This window comes from Monodelphis domestica, chromosome 4 (genome assembly GCF_027887165.1).
Source record: "Monodelphis domestica isolate mMonDom1 chromosome 4, mMonDom1.pri, whole genome shotgun sequence".
Classification (NCBI taxonomy): Eukaryota; Metazoa; Chordata; class Mammalia; order Didelphimorphia; family Didelphidae; genus Monodelphis; species Monodelphis domestica.
Window position 1 is genome coordinate 117,531,003 of NC_077230.1, and position 21,777 is coordinate 117,552,779.

A 21,777-nucleotide genomic window follows, 5' to 3' on the forward strand; every position below is an offset into this window, starting at 1 on the left:
ATAAAAGAGTTTAAATATTTTCTCAAGGTGAGACAATACATATTGGAAAGTTTAGCTGCATGGTAACTAGCAAGGTCCAGAAGTCCTTCAACTTCAACTTCAAGGCAGGTCCCAGGAATCTGTAGAAGTCAATAACAGAATTGATGACAAGGCTTTCAAAAGTGTTCAAAGGCAAGGGAGATAGTTCAGTGTTGTTGACTGGATAGAATGTGAAGCATTGTATGGGAGAGAAGAATATTTACAATAGTTACAATATTTACAATAGTTACAATAACTCAAAGAGTTATAACAAATTTAATGTATAAATGTTGAAGAGGTATTATTATATTAATTATCATAAGATTTTTGTTTCTGACAGAGATATGGGATTATTTATTATTATTATTATTGTTATTGTGCACAGTTAATACAATTCAGAGTGATCCTAAACTGATATCATCAATGTTATTACTTCAGTTCTGGTACATACATTGGGGAAGATATATACTGGAAGAGCAACAGCTACTGGCCATATTGAACCAACAGCGATATCCATGGCATCCACTTTTCTTTACAGTAAAAACACAAAAAGGAAGTCCTGGATTTTAGCACAATGAGTTTGCAGCTTCTCTGCAATGTCAATCTCTCTTCCTAAAGAATCAAAATACCCACATACTCTCCTAAGCTCTTTACCTCACCATCCTTTACTCTCTGCAATCCTGACAAGTCAAATAATGAAGTAAGGTAACTGAGTCCCAAGTTTATTGCAGGAAATTGAACCTAACTAACACCAAATAAACTTTACTAATTAAAGATGAATTAAAGTTATTTCTGAAATGACTCTGCACATTATACACACAAACATAAACATATATATGTACAGATGAGCCTATATATCACTTTGGAAATGTAAACCAAAGTATTTTTAATTGTATTGAATCATTTGGAATTGGATTCAATACCATATAACCATATCTCCTAATTTACTCTATAGAACACAAATGATTTGAAGCTAGAAAGGAGCATAGAGATCATCTATTTCTTTTCCATCATTTTACAGATGAGAAAATCAAGGACAAGAAAAGTAATATTTCTTCCTCTAGGTCATCCAGAGGCAAAGTAGAATTCAAACTGGTACTGTCTGATCCAAATTCTAACACTTTTTCTTCTGAACTTGAAATGCTAACACATTCAACCACTTATCTTATTATTTATCTTATTTATATTTATTAATAAATATAATAAATTATATATAAATAAGTTTATAATGATTTATTATTAGTTATCTTGTTTATATCTGTGGATTTGTGCTTATAACTGTTAGAATAGAAACCAAGGGAACACAGTATAGCCTCAGAAGTGAGGAGAGCACTTGAAGGGCATCATGAGTAATTAAGTCTCATGTCTGGTGTTAAAAGGCTATGCTTACCTGGAGAATTCATGGAGAAAGAAAAACAACTAATAATGGGGATGGGGCAGTGGGAGTAGGGGACAAAGTGGGAGAATTAAGACCAACCATGAACCTTGTTGGACAGAATTGGTTTAACAATGGGAAAAAAATTAATTTAGCCTTTGGCATGTAAGGACATAGCTGTCATTGTGTAAACCAAGGAATGTTTTTTTTTTCTGAGTGTAAATTGAGGTTTGGGACCACTTAGACAGACATTGAACTCAGAATTTTTAGGAAAAGAGGTATATTCCACACATTTATCCAATATTCCTCAAAGTTCTAATGCCTTCACTTGATCTGGAGGTTGTTGAACAGACTTCTAAGGAGATAACTCCAGGAAACCAAAAAGGTCTATTGATGGCTAGTCATTTTTCCTGGCAACTAGGGGCTATTGGAGTGACAATGTATAGTTTGAATGTGAAATGGTAGCAATATTGAAGGACGAGAGATGATGGGAAAATCTATTTCCAAATGCAGAAGATAGTTGGTGCAATCAAAGCCAGTGAGAGAACTCTGCATAGAGAACAACTTCTCACCCCTTTTATTTCCACCCAATGAGCTGCAGATTCTCCTCATGTCTGGGAAGAACTCTTAAAGTTGTCTTTTATTCCTTTACATGATGGAGGAAGGGATTTGGTTCTTCTGTATATACATACATACCAATGTACCATTAATGAGGATAGAGAGGAGAGAGCTGCTACTATTTCAGAGAGACAGTAAGATTGGTTGCTCCATGTATTTCAAGAAACCTCATCCCTGGGGCAGGAAGGGGAATGAGGAGGACTTCCATTCCATTACTATTAGTAGGCTCAGAGGTTTTTACTATGCATATAGCAGAACTATGTTGATATTGCCCTAGCAACACAGCTACATCCAAGAGATCTCTGGGTGTTTAAATGAAAGTATTTTATACCCTCTGCTGAAGGCTAATTTGCTGGGAAAGAGGCTAGTATATATTGACCAATAAATGTATATCTGTGTCTTACTCCAATGTTTCATGTATACCACGGTTGTATTTTGTGCCCATCTTAGAGCAGGGGATTAATTCACATTTAGGACATGCATGATATAACACATTAATTCGAATGAAGTATAGGGTGTGTGTGTGTGTGTGTGTGTGTGTGTGTGTGTGTGTGTGTTTGTAAGCAAATTGAGGTTCCACTCTATATCTTTGGAGGAGCATTTGAGCAGCCTATCACCAACAATGAGCATGGCTAATAAATAGTGGGTATGCTCTGCCAGTTCAGGACATTAGCCCTTTAAAAGTACATGACCAATAGAAATAGATGGATTAGTAATAAAAGAATTGTCCATCAGCCCACGTATGAGCATGAAGGAAAAAAAAAACATGTCAGTCAAAAAAGACAACAGTACTTGCTGTAGATTCATTCCTATCACATGGCTTCCAACCTCTTGCCTCATCTTAATGCTTTAGCAATTTGCTACATGCCCTGCCTACTTAACCTTTCTGTAAGATGAGGGGTTTGAATTAGGTGATCTTTAAAATAAGGGGTTGAACTAGATGATCTGTAAAATGAGGGGTTGAACTAATGATGTCTCAGGTCTCCTCTTGCTCTCTGTCTAGAATTTTTTGTTCTCTCTCAACCATCCATGTGAATAATCTAGCTTATACTTGACCCCTGCTGATTGCTGATTCCTTATTATGCTAACTTTCTTTCTCTGACTTTCTGTTTTAAACTTTCTCTTTATCTTGCCATCATCCTAATGCTTAGCAGTCAGTCTCTTACCCCAGGGCCACAATATCACCACAGATAGTTCTCACTTTTTATAAATGTATACTAACCAAATTCAACTTTGTATAAAGAATTCTGAAAGAAATCCTCATTCATTCCTGTTAACTTTATTGTACAGTACTGTGCATACATTCTCATTAACTTTATCTTTCATTTTATAATTTTGTTTATTATCATAGTACAGTATTTAATGTCTGAATTTTAGCACATGTTATGACTTGCGTAAAAGTACTATTTGTATATGCCTTTTTTTACATGCAAAATGAAGTGGATGGGTAGGTGCAAATTCTCATTAAATAAAAATCATTTTACTTAGAGGTCTGTGGAATGGTCCACTTATATAAAATGAGAACTGTCTGTATTTGCAACATGGTTGTGCCCCTCTAGGAGCTGACTGTGATGGATGGGGCATTTTGATGCCTGAAGTTTTTTTAGTAGTTAAGTCAATGAAAAGATCACCTTGGTTCACATAAAAATATTTCCTGAGAGGATAAAGAACTTTAGAGAGAAGGAAAAGGGATATTATGAAAACACAAAGCATTATTGGATTGCTGGAAACAGCATACACTATAACATATATATTAAATGCCCTTGGAAGCATTCAGCTGTCTAGCAAGCAGCAAGCACACTTGGCAACTCTATCGAGACCATACAAGAGGATAAAGTTGTTTGGGTAGAAATGAGTGGGTTATAAAACATAAATGGTTGGACAAAGAGGGGAAATAAATCTTTCCATAGTAAAAGCCTTAAGACAGACACAAAAGGAAAGCTTCTTCAAATCTTTTCAACAGTTCTAGTTGCTTGACATCCCTTCTCCTTTCCCCATGTGGCTATTGTCCTAGAAACTTGTTTTCTGTACACCTTGAGCTCCTATCCATTGTCTCACCCAAAAAGAGAGAAAAAAGCAATTGTACAGCAGACCTATAAACATTTATTAAACATCTATCATATGTAACATACTATGACAGATGCAAGGGGAAGGATATAATAGTGAATAGACAAAATATCTGCATTCAGTAAGTTCATATACAAATATATGTATGTAGATAAATATGCATGTATATATATACACATTTATATTTACCTTCTTCAGTTTAGGGTGTTTCTGCTGGGAAAAATGCCTCTATCAGTACAGAACAGCAACTGTTTTGGCTCTCATAGTCTCAGAAAATTGCTTAGAACAGAACACAATGAAAAATTAAGCAACTAGGCCAGGTTAACACAGACAATATAGCAGAACTTAAGCCCCAATCTTCCTGACAACAAAGTTGTCAATTCTGCTATACTATATTGCCTCTCATGTTTTCTATACCCTAGTGGGGATGATAAAATTTCTATACAAAGAGTTGTTCAGATATTTTAATTCAATGAAGTTCTGCAAAATAGTACAATAGGGAATGATGGAAAGAAGAGTAGGGATCGGGAGATCCTAGCTTGGTGCAGCTGCTAATTCAGGGTTCAAGTCATATAATCTCTCTCTACCTTAGTACCTATATTATGTAAAAAAATATCATTATTTAAATTGCAAAGTTTAAATTCCTTTTGAGAAGAATTTTAGGTAAAGAAGATGCTACCTCTCTGAATCCAGAACTGAACTGTTGGAGAAGCCACCATGAAGAAGCCTCCAGACCACAAGCTGCACAAAAATGAACTTTGGGTGTGGTTGATTGAACATTTATTTGTATGTATACTTTCATGCCAAAGGGGACTGCCCCCTAATTGGCTTTCTGTCAATGCGTCCAGTAATTATTGGTTTTTTTTCTCTTATCCTCAAATTATTGTAATCTTTAAATTGATTATGTTTTTATGATCCTTTGGGGAAGGACTTCTTCCCAGAGGATCAAATGGAGGAATGTAAAAAATAGACTCGAATACAGGACTACAATCCCCACAAGCCCTTGTTCCACTTCCCCAAGATGCTTTGTAATCTCACGGGAATTCTGAGGTGGGCAGAGATCGAGGAAGGATTTAAGCTGGTGGCAAAGGTTTTTGGGGCTCGCTTCTTTTGGACTTCCATTTTGGAGCAGATGCATCTCTTCCGTGATGTGAGATTATCTGGCCTAGGCCTCTGGCCTAAGCACGTGTTTTTTCTTATTCTGTATTTTCTCTAATCTTTAACCTTTAATAAACCTCTAAAAAAATATAATACTCCTTGCAGAGAGAAACTAATTTCTACCTGCCTCAGTCTCCCCATATTCCTAAATTTTAATCTTTACAATTAAGACTCTCACAACAAGTCATACTTGCTGTTTCCATGGTTCCTAAAGTTGTTAAGAATTGGTGGTCAAGAATGCATTTTGCAATGCTAACATATATGTGTGTGTGTGTGTGTGTGTGTGTTTAATTAATTAATTAATTTGTTTGTTTATTTATTTATGTGTGTGTATGTGTTTGTGTAACTTCTGATTTTTATAGACACACACACAAATGTAGCAGGTTTCTCTCTTAAACAAGGGGATTGAAGCATCCTCTCACCAGTGGAAAAATTAATTGGTAAAATACACACAATATATCTATACATAACTAACCAATGCTTTCCACCTTCAATTAATGGTAATTAATGTCTCCTTTCCTATAGCTACTATATATTTATCTCAAGTGTAACAAATTAGAGAACATTTTTTCCGAGATAAAAAATAAAGCATTTTTCTCTCACTGGTTGCTGCAAATAAATTGAGTTCATAGTTCCAGTCCATTATTTCAGCCAAATGTTCCATTTTGTCTCCATTGGTCCACAAACAGATTCAGATACACAAATAGTGAGGAGGTTTATGGCTTTCAAAAATAACAAAATTTGGATAATTACATGTCTCTGTTAAGGATAAATTAAAATATCTTGTGCTGATTTCTTTTCTTTCCAGAGGTTAAAAACATCAGATAGTCAGCAATGCCAAAAAAGCAGTTGTTTCTATTTTTACCTAGTAACCAAAATTTTACTCTAAATGAGGAGTCTTGAGTTCTTAAAGAGGAGGGAACCAAGAGGAGACATCAAGACTAATATACATCTATGAAATAGCTCTAAAACTGAAGAGGTGAAAAAGGTGTTTTATTAGATACTGAAGAAAATCTAGCCAAAATGACTTTGTAAGTAACTAGTTTTGCACGTGATTAGCAGCACACTGAAAGGACCATAGATTCAGAGTTGCAGACACCTTGGAAGCCATCTAGTCAAAATCCATTATTTTACAGATGAGGAAATTCAGAGAATTCTGAAGACATTAAGGAACTTGCTCAAAGTCACAGAAAAATCAAAACTTGTCAGCCAAACAGACAAGCAACCAGAGATTAAAAAAAATGTTGATGTTAATGAAAGTTCGTATAATATCAATGGTGTCATCCTAAATTGTTCCCAGAAATCTAAAGCTTATTGCCCACAAAAATAAGTCAAAAGACACCATGGATCACCTACTTCACTTACCACTACTTCCCTCCTCTCTCCTTCTCCCTCCTCCCCCCCCCAAAAAAAAAACAGGGAAAAGATTATCAAAAGGAATTGGAAGAGTGATTCTCCTTTGGATGAAACTCCATGAGATGAACCCTGACTTTTATTAAATACTCTAAAGAAATTGTCATTCCAAGTCATTCATGATAAGTCTGAATGAATCATGTGTCTCCATTCTGCTGAAGCAACCAGATGGAAAGTTAAACAATGAGAGGAACTGTTACTCTGTGATTAATTTTTTTGTTTTTGAAGATTCAGTGAAAAAGATTGGAAGGGATATCAGTGTAGTGAAATAACTGATCTTTATCATGAGTTGTCTGAGAGCTTAAAATAAAATCCAGTCACTTCTGAGTCAGATGGAATTTGGGGGGGGGGGCAGTATTCCAGACACAAAAAGATTAACATTTAAGATCCAGATTCAAGTCTGCCCTTTGATGCGTACTTACTCTAAGATCATGGAAAAGTCAGTTAACACTTTGAGTTTCAGTGAACCCAAGATTATAAGATAGAGATAGTGCCCTTGAGACATGATGACTTCATTTTAGAAAAAATATATATTTTAATACCACATAAAGAAATAAGTATATAATTAGTCTAGAAAATTTACACACATAGAATAAATAATTGCCAGACTACTGAAATTAGTGAAAAAGTGATGTAACTGATGTGTGTGTGTGTATGTGTGTGAACCACAATCTTGTCTGGGTCATAGCCAGTTCATCTAGCATGGAAGTGCCCTAGAGAGGCTTCAGAAGCTATATTGCTATTCCTCCTCAGTTTCAGGTGCCGTGGAGATCATCTCTGGCCCCTGAAAATGAGGAGTATAAATAATTTTATTATTAACATATTAACAAACAACCTTGGACCCATTTCTCAGAGACAGGAAAAGAGGAGTAGGCAAAGGAATCTCCTTCTCACCTCTGTAGTTCAAACTGTGTCTGCTGTAGGTAAAACAATGATCTTCATCCTCCTAAGGAGCAGGTAGGGGTGGCTAAAACTGAGACTCGACAGTTTTAAAGATATGGGCAGCCAAGTCACCGAGGAAGAATCCATGTTAGTTCATCTGAAACTACATACATGCATGCATACATATATACCTATACATACATGTATATAGTATTCATATATACACACATACGTGTGTATTTGAAACAAATCTGTGATTTCATATATTGAACTCCCTGTGAAGAAATTCCCTTCTACTCATGCAGAGACAGATTCTAGAATACTTCACCAGGGTACTGGTGGGTTGGATAACTTGTCCAGTGTCACCCAGTTTATCAGGGCAAAATCTGAACACAGATTTTTCTGACTCCAAGGATGACTCTCCAGCCACTATACTGCGTTACATCTCAGAATATGTAGAAATAAAATATTAACTTTTAACGTATGTATACGTACCTGTGTACATATACACATATATGAATGACTAAATTATTGTACCATATGTTTGAGTGTATTTTGTTGATAAGCATTCCACTTTGACTCTGATTGCTTAGAAGCACAGACTTACACAAATTATTTTCATTCAACTGGCTTTGTCATTTATTGGGTTTTAAATATCCTAAGGCTCTCTTTATCTTCTGTCATTCTCTTTCATTACTTACTTTTCTTTACATGTTCTCCGTCTTTTTACATATTTTACCTCCATTTTAATCTTCCAGGTCAAACATTCATGTTATTATCAAAAATGTTCCAAGTGCCTAAAATGAAAAGCTGAATGAATTATTTCTGAATGGAAGAAAGTATGTGCTAAAATCTAATTAACCTGCTCATTTAAATGACTCCTGCTAGTAGAGAGATAGGTTTCCTTTTTCAAATAAAGAATAAGATTTCCCTTTGCCTCTTCCGCAAGTATTAAATGAAAAGCAAAGACAAAACCTAATATATTTCACTTTTAACCATATTCTGGTCAGTTCTTCATAATTGCAGTGTCTTGCAAGTGACCTCCAAGTTTCCATTATAGATGTATCTATAGAGGTGGGTAGATTTGCTTGAGGAAGCAGCTTATCCCAAAGCAGGCCCTAATTACAAGTACTATGATTGAAACACAAAGAAATATGCATCTCCAAGCTTTGATATATTCATAATTAGCTAGATTTTAGTCCTGGGGCTTAAGGTGAATTTTATCTCCATATTCCTTTATGCCATCCACTCTGGATAGTTATCATTTTTGCCCACACTCAGCAAACATACTATCTTCTTTCCCCAAATTTCTACCTCTTTCTCTGAACACAGCAATCAAATAAATATTACAAATGTTTCTGAAAAGATCTAGTCAATTGACTATCTGACAAATCATCCCCCTGTCCCTGTCATTTTCTAGAACAAAATTCCCTTCGAGACTCTCACTCTTCTCTAAATGTTGCCCTCCCTTATTAGTACATAAGTGCCTTTGGTACATGGACTGTCTCCGGTTTTGCTTTTGTGTCCCTAGCACTTGATATAGTGTCTGGAACATGGGAAAAAAACTTAGGGAAAGCTTTTGTTTCACTCATAACATGATGCTAATCTCTATCATAAAATGGATCAACTTCAGGTGCTAAATTGAGGTGAGTTTTTATGTATACAAGAGTAGTTTTAGGAAGTCAAGTGACTTTTGGTTTGGGTTTTGATTCCCCTTTATAGATACTTCTCTTCTCCTCTTGTTGGGGATCTTTGAAAGATTACCATGAAGATCAATCCAGGACCCCTTATCCATTTTAACATGCTTCGTGTCTTATTCTAGCCTTGCCAATCGAGATCCCGTGGAAGTCATTGAAAAACATTTCTGAACAGTAATACGGGTACTGATTCTGATCCAGAGGGTCAGAAGAGACATATGCAAATATTAACTTTCCATAGTATATTAATTATTGGATGCCTTCTTCTGCATCAATTCTTTAATTAAGGGAGTCTCATTTACAGAGATCTTTATAAAAAGGAATGATGGCTGGCATGAGAAAGTATCATGAAAACACTCCTGGACTTGGAGTTAGTAGGCATGGGTTTGAGGTCTAATCCTTTAGCTGTATAAGACTATATAACAGCTATAATTCATAGCTATGAATGGGTAGACGGGATAGTTTAACTGTTTTTGTTTTATTTTTCACTTTTGCAAAATGAGGAGACTGATAGGTATTTTCATTTTATGAAGAACATACTTTGTGATCTGTAAAGTGCTATAATAAAAATAGTAATAACAACAATAGCAAAAGCAGTGGTACTGAATTTAAAAAAGACTATTATTTATAAGAGGCTGCTGTGACCGTGTCAAAAGAACAAGCCTTGGGACCAGTAAAACCTAGTATCAAGTCCTGCTTTGTTAATGTTAAGACATATAATACTAATGCCCCCTAAGCTGCCATCCTCCCAAAAGACTTAGATTCAATTATTTTGTGGGTATTGATATTTATTAACTTTATGTTTATGCTGCGTGTATTTTATAGTTCTCCCTTCCTCCTTAGAATACAAGCTCATTATGAGAAGGAATTGTCTAATTATTTTTATTTCTAATGCCTAGTAATTAGTAGGGGATTAGAAGAGTCTTATTGATTGATTTATTAATAGCAAATAGTTCCTGAAAATTAATTTCTGGGACAGAAGAGGGAAATAGGCTATTGGACTTCTGAAGGTATAAAAGCCTCAAATGAAGGGACTAATAGGTTTTTTTTTTTTTAAAAATGAATGTTTTTTATTTTGCAAATTGAACTTTGGTTGGGAATAATTAGTGGATACATGCCAGATCCAAATTAGGGGCTGGAGGTGGAGAGGGCAGAGAGGAGGAAAGCCCTAAGTGAAATGTTTTTGGAGTTACCAGTCCACAGACCAATAAACTTGAAAGTACCTAACTAAAGCTAATAAAAATGGATTGGAAAATTAGTGTACTCTAAAGTGCATGCTTGGCCCAGAGCAGTCATTTTCAAACTTGTTGAGGCTTGTTTCCATCAGCTGGGACCCCAAGCTCCGGGGCAGCACTAAGGCATAGTTTAGAAATGATGGATGAGATGTTCATCATAAAATTGTCAGTTCTTGCCCTGCAATATTGTATGCTTTAGAGGGGAAGGGGACTTGTTTTCTACTTTTTGTGCCCAGAATAACACTTAGCAAAGGGCTAAAGACATAGTATGCAAAAAATGAATATAGATTCAGTGATGGATGAGGTACAAAAGAAATGTATCCAAAAGAACCTGTAGACTCCACCAAAACCCTGAGGTTCCATGGAGAACATTTAAAAAACCACTAGAGCATTGTACATTATAGGACTCCCATAGCATATGTTGCCTCATGTATTTGGCATTTCACATAGCTACATTTATTTCATTCATCAAACATTTCTCTAGAATCGAATTTACCCAATTGCTGCCTTTCATTATTTTTAAATATATGTGTGGTGCATAGCTCTATTCCATACACATAGTAGGTGCTTTTAATAAATACTGATTTCATAAAAATAGTTGAATCAAATTATATTTACTTCTTGGCTCCTAAGTCTCTCTTGTCACCATAAAGCAGTAAACCCATTTCAAAAACAAACCATACAGAGTAATTATAGTATCATAGAGCTAGAGTGCAATTCCTTTCACTAGAAGACAGCCTTATACTTGGACCATTTTCCCTTTTCCTGCTCATATAATGCCAAGTATTTGGATTGCACTTTAAGAATTATAAATATGATTTTCCATATTTATATATGCAAGATTTACATAAATCATCTCATTTGATTCTCATGACACCCCTGGGAAGTAGATATTGTTATTATCTCCATATTACAGATGAGGAAACTTAGGATGAAAGATGTAAAGTGTCTCATCAAGGATCCAATAGCTGGTAAGTGTCTGAAGTAGGATTTGAACTCAATAATTCTTGACTCAAGTTCAGTATTCTATCCAGTGTGCCACATAAAGGCTTCCCATATGGAAGAAGCACATAGACTTCTTTAAAGTGACCAGAATTTCAACATGCCAGAGTGGTGTTTATTGCCTGCAATCTGAAGCACCACAGACTGTATCAAAATTTAGTAAAGTACCTAAATATTTGGATTGACCTACAAGGAAAACATCAGTCAATTCCTTTAAAATGTTAGTCAAAGTGATATCATAGAGAAGACAAATACTGGTTGACAGACAGGCTTTTGCTTTTCATTCAGCTTGCATCAGATTAGCACCATTTCTATAATTTCTCCTATTCTATTCTAATGTCCTATCTACCTAAGTCATTATGGCATGGAGTGGTTTTCTCAGTCTGTGTCAAAACAACAAAAGCTCTAAGAGTTCTTACTATGTCAAATATGTTCTGCCATCCTAAGCCCAGCCTAAATTTGGGGATCATCAGATTGGATTCATGGTGTTAATATTTTCATTGGCCACAATCACTCTTCAAGATAATCTGACAAGATCTAGATTGATTAAGTAAAATCTGTGTTGGTGGAATGAATACTTCAACATTAAAATACCAAAGTCATTCTCTGCATAATTAACTTGGATATTTTGTTGAATTTTCTGATTAATCTATGAACTCATCAATATGAATACTGCTGCCAATGATACAGGTGGCAAAAATTCCCATTTTATTCCATATTATCCACTTCCCATAAATCTTCTACAAGGTGTTCAACCGACATTTCCATGGACTTTATAATATGTTGGTCCTGATAGAGTGCTGGATATGGACCTAAAGAGCCTGGACCATGGAGACCATATTTATTACATGGCTCAAAATTACATAGCATCTTTAGAAGATCATTGATGTTAATAAGAAGAGTTTTTGAATCAGGGAGAAGGTAGGAACAATTAAAAAAAAACTATGTAGAGACAGCTAGGTAGCACAGTGGATAGAGCACCAGGGCTGGAGTTTGGAGGACCTGGGTTCAAATCTGGATTTAGACACTTTGTAATTGTGTGACCCTGAACAAGTCACCTAATCGCAATTCCCTATACCTGGCTATTCTTCTGCCTTTGAATTAATACTAATACAGAAAGCAATGGTTAAAAAATGAAATAGAAAAGAACTGTGTGATTTTCAAAAGGCAATCTAGCATTGCTCCTGTTCAGTTCTCAGCTCACCCCATCATCCATCCTCAGTACCTGTTCACAGTATATTTACTAAAGAATAAGTTCTTTGTATTGTCCTGTCAAGACAAAAAGGAGTCAAAAGTCATATTTTTGTTTTGTTTTTTCTTTGTGAAAAATTAGGCCAAATTCATCTTGGTAGTCGTGGCTCTCACTTAAGAGACTCTAAAATCCTTGATATAGTCAATACAGTATCATCTGCACTCAGGAATTCCTGAGGACTTCATACATAGGGAATTCCTCTGGCTATTGGACTCCATGCTGGTCATCTTCTTATGTTGTCCTTTCAATTTCAGTCTCACACGCCCTCAGGATAATCTGGCATAGTCTGACACCTCTTTAAATTTTCTACAACTTTGCTTTTCTTTTCCTCAACTACTTTAAACTGTTTTATTATGCTTTAATCTTCTCTCATCCTTATCCAAAGATTTTATAAAAGAGTTTAGAATATAAGTCAGTAAGGCTCCATATTAACTTTGTTGTTGTTGATTTATGTCTGATTCTTCATGATTTCATGTGGAGTTTTCTTTTCTTTCTTTTCTTTTTTAATTTTTCCCATGTTTACATGACTCTTATTGTCTCCCTCCCATCTTCCCTCCCCCCTCCTGGAGTTGACAAGCAGTTCCACTGGGTTATACATGTATTATCACTCAAAACCTATTTCCATATTATTCACTTTTGTAATAATCATTTAAAACCAAAACCCCAAATCATATATACCCATATAAATAAGTGATAAATCATATGTTTTCTTCTGGATTTCTCCTCCCATAGTTCTTCCTCTAGATGTATTCTTTTTCAAAAGTCCCTCAGAATTATCCTGGATAATTGCAGTGCTTTTAGTAGCAAAGGCAATTACATTTGATTGTCTCACAATATTTCTGTTACTGTATATAATGTTTTCCTGGTTCTGCTTATATCACTCTGCATCAGTTCATGTAGGTCATTCCAGTTCTTAAAGAAATCCATCAATTCATCATTCTTTATAGCACAATAGTATTCTATTGCCATCCTATACCACAATTTGTTCAACCATTCCCCAATCAAGGGGCATCCCTTCATTTTTCAATTTTTTGCCACTCATGTGTTTTCTTGGCAAATATACTATAGTAATTTGCTATTTCCTTCTCTAGCTTATTATACATATGAGGAAACTGAGGCAAATAGGCAAATGACTTGCCCAAGGACACATAGCTAGTAAGTATCTGAGGCCAATTTGAACTCAAGAAAATGTATCTTCTTGATTCCAGGCCCAGAATTCAATCCACTGACACCTAGATGCCCCTGTGTTGACTTAGAAAACCACAAATTAACATTATCTATCATGTTATATGGTCTCTCCATATCCAGAACTTTTTGACTCTCTTCTCAAAAAATAGTATTCATGATACATGGGTATGAAGTTTCAGTAAAAGTCTAACTCTTTTAGGCTGTCTATTTTCTTCCTTCTAATGTATGTTTTCCAACTTTTTTCACTTTTCTTCCCTTTTTCTATCTTCACATTGAAGTTATTGAGTACCAAAGTACATTTTGCTTTAGTTTAGGAAACCTTGTTGAGTTCTATGTTTTAGGAATCTTTTTGTACTCTGCAATTGATGCTGGCACATAAGCAAATCTCAAAACTCCTAGAATCATAGAATTTATTGCCTAAATTGGCTTCACAGCAGCAAGGAAACAGAAAGAGACAGAAGGATGAATTTAATTAAGGTATAGAAAGATAGGATACTCTTTGTTCTCTCTTCCAGTTCTGATTTCATTTTAGAAAGAAGGAAATATGATCAGGTCTGAAAGAGAAGTTAAAAGATGGCCACATTATAACTGATGAAGGGCTGCTCAGTGTTTAGATAGCAATCATCAATTTAACATCATTGGCAGACATTTTCTCTGAGTCATTTCATAAATTCTCTTGAGCACTGCAGCTTGAAGAATGCCTGCTCCTGGACAAAATTACAGATCACCTGGCAATGATGGACCCACCCCTTTCCCATGTCATGGCTCAGAGAGTTTGCATGACATAAGAATAATTGAATTGGTAATGAAAGTGTACATGACATATATCACCATTTGCAATAGGAACATTTAAGTTATGAATAATGAAGTAGTTTCCCCAAGAGCAATTTATGGAACAGGTACATTAGCAAAGCAAGCTCCCCCCATCTTTTCAATTTGAACCTCATCTCTAAGCTGGAAGAGATGGAATTTGTTCTGTGTGTTCATTTACATTCTTTTCTTCTTCTTGACTTCCACCAGCATATACTTCTATATGAGAGAGAAGTTGGGAAGGTTTTGTTTTACTTTTGTTTTTTAGCTTAGTGGCATGCAGCCATGTGTAGTAGATAGAAAGTTGAAAAAAGTTTTATATCAAACATTGAGCATCTGCCAAAGAATCATAGCTTCTGATTGATTTTATGTGACCCGTAATGCATTTAAGTGTTTTTATCCCTGGTCATTTTGATGAACATAAACTTCTCAAATGATATCAGATATAACAATCCTCTACCAAATGAAAAAATATTCTTTTCCTTTTTGAGAGAATATAAAGTATGGATATTTGTATTTTAAAAGTCAAAACTCCTAAATTTGGAGTAAATATTCCAATTTTAAAAAAGGAAAGCAGAATATTGGTAGGATCCTATGAGACAAAAATGGTTGGGGTTCATACTCTACTTTAACACAGAAAATGTCTTTAAGGTGCTTGACAAGAAGGAGAAAGAGAATATAGAAAATAGAACTATTCTAGGTAGAAAGGAGAACTATATTAGAAGTGTGGATAGGATGGAACAAGGACAGATGGATTCATTAGATCAGATTTAAGAAGGAGATTTTCCCAGCTACAGAGCAGTGGGTAAGTCACTCTAACAAAAGTAAGATATCAGGGGAATCAGAGCTTCCAAGCTCGAAAAAAACAAAGAAATTTGACATAAACTCCTTATTTCAGAGAGGAAGAAATGGATGCCCTAAGAGTAAAAGGTCACAGAGATAGTAACTAGTTGAATGAGGACCCTGACATTAAGACTCTAAATTCAGTGATCTTACCACGCTGTCATTTATTCATCATGAGTTTGGCCAAAAAATATGGAGCTTGAAGATGACTCAGAAGCGAGGACTGGAGCAGAAGTGTGACCACATGGGGGCACAATGGTATAGTTGCATGGGTAATAGATCCCATTGGAACTGAGATAGCTCTTACTGTTTTCATATCCCATTCTGACCTTAATACTCCTATTCCTGAGCCTTTGAGTTTAGATCAAAAGCCTAAGCAGAGTTGAGAGGGAATTACCAACTACCGGTATGTTCTAAAGCAATGGAAAATGTTTCCTCATTTAAAAAAAAATTTGAAATAGATATTCTTTCAGAGATTTAGTATGAATGATGGTCAGGAACCTGTGGAGAGACCATGATAAGAACATAATTTAACCTAATAGGAAAAAAAATGTTTTGTAGTGGTACAGTGAATAAAGGACTAATCTTGCAATCAAGAAGACAAGTTCAAATCTGGTCACTGATATACCTTAAATATTTCATAACAACCTTTTGTTCTCAGTATCACAGAAAGTTATTGAAGACTAAGTTACAAAGGAGGGACCTATCTTTATATGGAAAAAATTTAAACACTGGGAATCCCTCACACAATTGAAATCATATCTGAAGGGAAAAAATGTAGAAAGAGCACTAAAAGAGAGAGTCAAGACACCTAACTACTTCTAGTTCTACTTCTGACCCTACAACTAGCTATTTGGGTGACTGGATGGATTATTTAACCTCATGATACCTCAGTATTTGTTCTAAATTTATTTTTATAAAATCTGTGATCAATCAACTAATATTTAGTACCTGGAAAATATGTACAAGGCACTGTGAGAAATGCCAAACAAGAGAAGATACAAATGTTCAATAAAAAGTGATATAACCATTGTGTTATTAAAATGTATCTGTATATTTAAACAATAAAATAATCATTTATTATACACCTAATATATACCATACAGTGTAAAAAGTACTTTAAAATATTGTCTTCACAACAATCCTATGAGGCAGGTACTATTAATATCATCATTTTTACAAATGACTAAATTAATAATGGCAGAGATTAAGTGACTTGCCCAGCTTTACATAATAAGTATCTAAGATCATATCTGAACTCAAATCTTCCTAACTACAAGTTCAGAGCATTCTCTATCCCACTGTACTATTCAGGTCTCCCTCCCTCCCTCTCTCTCTCTCTCTCTCTCTCTCTCTCTCTCTCTCTCTCTCTCTCTCTCTCTCTCTCTCTCTCTCCTGAAATGTGTGTGTGTGTATATATATACATGTGTGTATATATCCTTTTCTCCACATATATGCTATACATATAGAGAAATATTTATTTCCTTTATATATGTGTGTATGTATGTGTATGTTCAGAGAGAGGAGGAAGGAAGAGAGAAGAGAGGGAGATGTTATATACATATATTCATACACATATTCATATATATGTATATATATTGTTACACTTTAATGTTTGGTTCTAATATATTAATGGTGCAGGTAGCATTCTAAAAGAATTGAAAAGAGTGAAATCAGTAAAGGCTATTTAGAGAAAAATTTATAAACATGTGTTTCTTTTGGGCTTTGAAGGAAAAATAACATTTGAATGACCAGAGAGGACATTTCAGGAAAATGGACTGTTTTGAACAGTTACATATATAGAAACATGCAAGATAGGCCCAAAGGAGAATTAGAAGACAAGGTTTGGGCAAAGCAAAAGGGAATGTCCTTACAAGAAAACATTTAAGAACGTATGTAAGAAAAGCAAAGTGGACTCATCACCTTTGTCCTTGTCCCTTTGAGACCTGGGCAATCATCAAATTTCTGACTCTTTCTTCATCATGTCTTGTAAATTCTGGAGTATTGATGTCCAACAGAAAATATAAAAAATGTCAGAGGGCAAACAACTTATTTAAAATTAGAGCCATGGATAACTTAGTTGTTTTTCCTCTCTTGGGCTACTTTCTCAGATTCTTTCTTGATTCTGACTGATGCTTGATTTGACCCTTCAAAATTGCCCTCTAATGCTTTATCTGATGACTTAGACTTCATTGTTTATTCAGAACTTTAATCATTGCTCAATATTCCCAGATGCATTGTGATTTCCTAGACAACTGATTCTTTCCCTTTTTTGAACTTAAATGTTTACTCACTTAAATCTCATAAGGGTAAGTTAACACTTCCTAATGTTTGTTGATTGCTAGATATAAAGTCATAATAATAATATGGCATTAATCAATATACAAGTAGTATTATAATTGTTATAATTATCGCCATTGTTTAGGTACAGTTTTAAGGAGGCAGATAGATCTGTTATATGTCTTCTAATGGCCAATATAATGTATCTCTTCTATCTCTCTGACCTCTTTCATAAATATTTAGGCTTCCTTCTCATAAGGTCCTATCAGACCTTTTTACTCTTTGCAGCTGTACTTACAGCAATCACCCTACAAGTACTTATGAAGACCTACCACATATAGGTTCAATTTCAGCTAAGTCATGAGCACTGAAAAATAGATCAATTAGAACTATTGAATAGAAATCCAGAAGATGCATAGAATGTAATCTCCCTGAGGACTGAAATGATTTCTTTTTTTTTTTTTGCTATCTCTAGTTAAATCAAATGGGTTTATTAATCTGGTTTTGTTGCTATGACTTTGTTAAATCACTTTGTAAATCACTCAGCCTTTTTGGAACACAGTTTCCACATTTATAAAATTAGCAGATGACGCTAGATGATCTCTAAGGTCTATTCGAGATTTAACTCCCTGTGATAACTATAATTCATTCTTGTTTCATTTTCTGTTCAAGTTTAGGTTTCTCACTCGATTGAATTAAGAATATATGTGATATTTCTTAGCAATCAAAATCTCATCATATTGTTACATGCAAAATTATGATAACCATTTCCACTAATGGAACTCTACATCTATCAATAATACTACTGCTTATCATTATAGATCTAAAAGCTCAAACATTAAAGGAATCAAAAAGTTGCCAGGATAGCACTGATTCTATTGGGCAATGCTGCTGTGGAGTGGCTCCAGGGAACAGAAAAGATCAATTCATTTCATTATGGAGGACCTTTATTGAGTATCTACTATGGGCAGGATTAAAGAAATGTCTCCTACATCAAGTCTCCTTAGGCCCTATATATGACATGTTCATTCTCAACTCCATGTTTTCCCAAGATGTTTTCCCCAAAAAGAAAGTGATGAAGTATGGACTAGTCAGCAGGAGAAACACTAGAATTTGATTCAGAAGACATGTTCATATTTCATATGTACTATGCATTACCTCTCTCAGGCTCAAATTCTCCATTTGTAAAAAAAAAAATGAGCTAGATAATCTCTAAGACTACCTCTAACTCTAAATCTATGATCCAATGATTCTCTGCACATTCAAATTCTAAATTTTCCCCAAGATATAGGGTTCCAGTTCCTTCCTTAAAATTCCTCTCATTTTTTGTAAAATATAGTAAAATATGACAATGACCATTGATTTGGAGTGAGAAGCCCTGAGTTCAAGTTTAGTCACTATTACTTAATTTCTTCAAGACACTCCCCAGTGAAAATAGGATTAAACTTGTTCTCCTAAGCCTCAAAGGGCAGAAGCCTGAGACAAAACAATGAGACAAAATAGTAGAGGTTGGTTTGATGTAAATAAAAATATCCTACAACTTAAATAATGCAAAAGTTAATTGTGGGACCTTGAAAGGTAATTAAGTCCATCTGTCTTACTAGAGGTATGTAAGTGAAGGCAAGATGACTCCTCATTGGGCATATTGAGAAGGGAATTCTTATTGAAGAAATGATTGGTCACACTATGTGGCCTTTGAGGTCTCCTACTACCTCTGAAATTCAGAAATTCTCTGATTCTTTCCCTTGAAACCTTGTACAAGTTCCATAATTTCTCTGAAATAGCTTCCTCATCTTAAAAATGAGAGAATTGGACAAGTTCTCCAAGCTATCTTTGAACTCTAAGACCTATGATAATATGAATTGTGGTAGCTCTTTTCATCTATAACAAAAATTATATAGTCTAGCTCTAACCTAGGTCATGTTTCATATTACTCTGTTTCTTGTGTACTCAATTCTTTCTACCAAGCTCCATTTCAAATTCTTTAAGGATAAGGATCATAAATAATTATCCTCCTTGAACCCATTTTAGTACTTACAATAAGACAAGATAGGTACATAGTAGTTGCTTTAAATGATTTTGTTGTTTCATTGGTTCTCTTCATATATTTGCAATTTTTATGATCCCAGCAAGAAAAAACAGGAATTGGATAGCCATTTAAATCAATCTGACTTTCAGTTATGGATAAAATTTTGTATTTCTTTTCTTGAATTCAGAACAAGGCACCAGGAATCAGTTTCTGCAATCCACTTCAAAGATCTCAGAATGTTACACTGGTAATTAGTATCCAGGCTCTAGACTTGTGGCAAATTTAGTAGGTCCCTATTGAGTACTGTGCCTGGCAGTGTGATTAGCATTACCTCTGGTGAGATCAAAGTATATTTCTCTAGAAAAGCCTTATTATTCTAGGCATTTCTCAAATACTTCACAAAATAAAAAAAGTAAAAGTTATATTTGCATCTTCATTCCTGGAAGAGTGACATTCCTTGTTCTTGTCGTAGAGAATGATTCCTAATTAGGTCTCAGAAATCTTCCTAGTGAAATGCCTTAAACCCTGATATTTTCACTTTAAGTTTTTATGTATTGATTCCACTGTAGTAAATATTTTTCTTCATCAAACTGTAGCCTATGACTCTCTGGAGTTGTATATATAATCTAATGATGCTATTCTCTCTTTTAGAGTCGCACTACATTCTTCCTCATATTCTTCTGATGAAGTAGTAAATTCATTGTCAATGGATAGCATAAATGTTAAGTCTCTAATGTATTCAGAGATCTGTGATGCTACTTCTAATAATAGCCAACATTTATATAGCACTTTAAAGTTTGCAAACCACTCTCTATCTAGATATAGATATAGATACATATGTTATATTCCTATTTAAGGAATATAACAACAATCCTCCAAGATTATGTGTGGTAGATATTATCACCATTTGACAAATGATGAAACTGAGGCACAAAAATTACATAGTTTTCCTCAAAAATAATCCCAGGAAAGATGGCAGCTGCTCATATGAAACAGTTCTCGTACTACTGTCCCAGACACTGTTGATTCAATTGTCTAAAGGAATTCCAGTAAAAGTCTTAGCTATGCCTTGGGAAGTTGTAAGAATGAATCATAAATTCTGACTTTTACTTTAAGTCCTCAGCCAGAGATTGTGCTCTGGTAAACACTGCAGTTTTTAGTTGATGCTCTTTCTTTCTGAGCTCTACAATCTTCTTTCTCCATTGCATTGAAACAATATAGCACACCACTTAGGAATATGGGTGGTTAATTGGTTTTTATCACATTTGGTGGCTTAAGAGACAAGGGAGCTGTATAAGCACAATTAGGTAAACAGACTTTTAAGAACAAATATAAGCCTATCCCAAACCACCCCTCCTCTTCCCAAAAGAAAACAATCTAGTTCAGAAACATATTTATCCACCCACTCCAGAGTTGGGAAGATAAAGGAAAGAAGACAAATAAAAAACCACTGATCTCTGCCTGCAGTTTAAGTGAATTTCAAAATGTATTGATCTTTTACTCTTCTCTTCTTCATGGCAGTTGTGCTTCTGGGTTTCTCTCTTTAGGTTTCCTCTAGGTCAGTGATGGCAAACCTTTTAGAGATGGAATGCCGGGGTCTGCCCTCCAGACCAAGGGCCATGGTATGTCCTTCCTCCCACCCTGGTATAGGTGATGGGTATGCTCTGTCCCCCCTTACCACATGCACAGGGGAAGGAGAATGAGCTCCCATTGGACTGCTGAATGGAGGGGCAGGTGAAGTGAGGAATGTTCTCGGTGAGTGTGAGTCAGGGAATATGAAAAAAAATGTCATCAGGTATGGTAGAGAGAGGAAGACAAGCGCTCCCCCAAGTTCCTCTGCCTTTCTAGTAACAAACTCTAGGAGTTGGGGGGAGGGGGAAAAGGGTGCCACATGCTCATGGAAAGTGTTC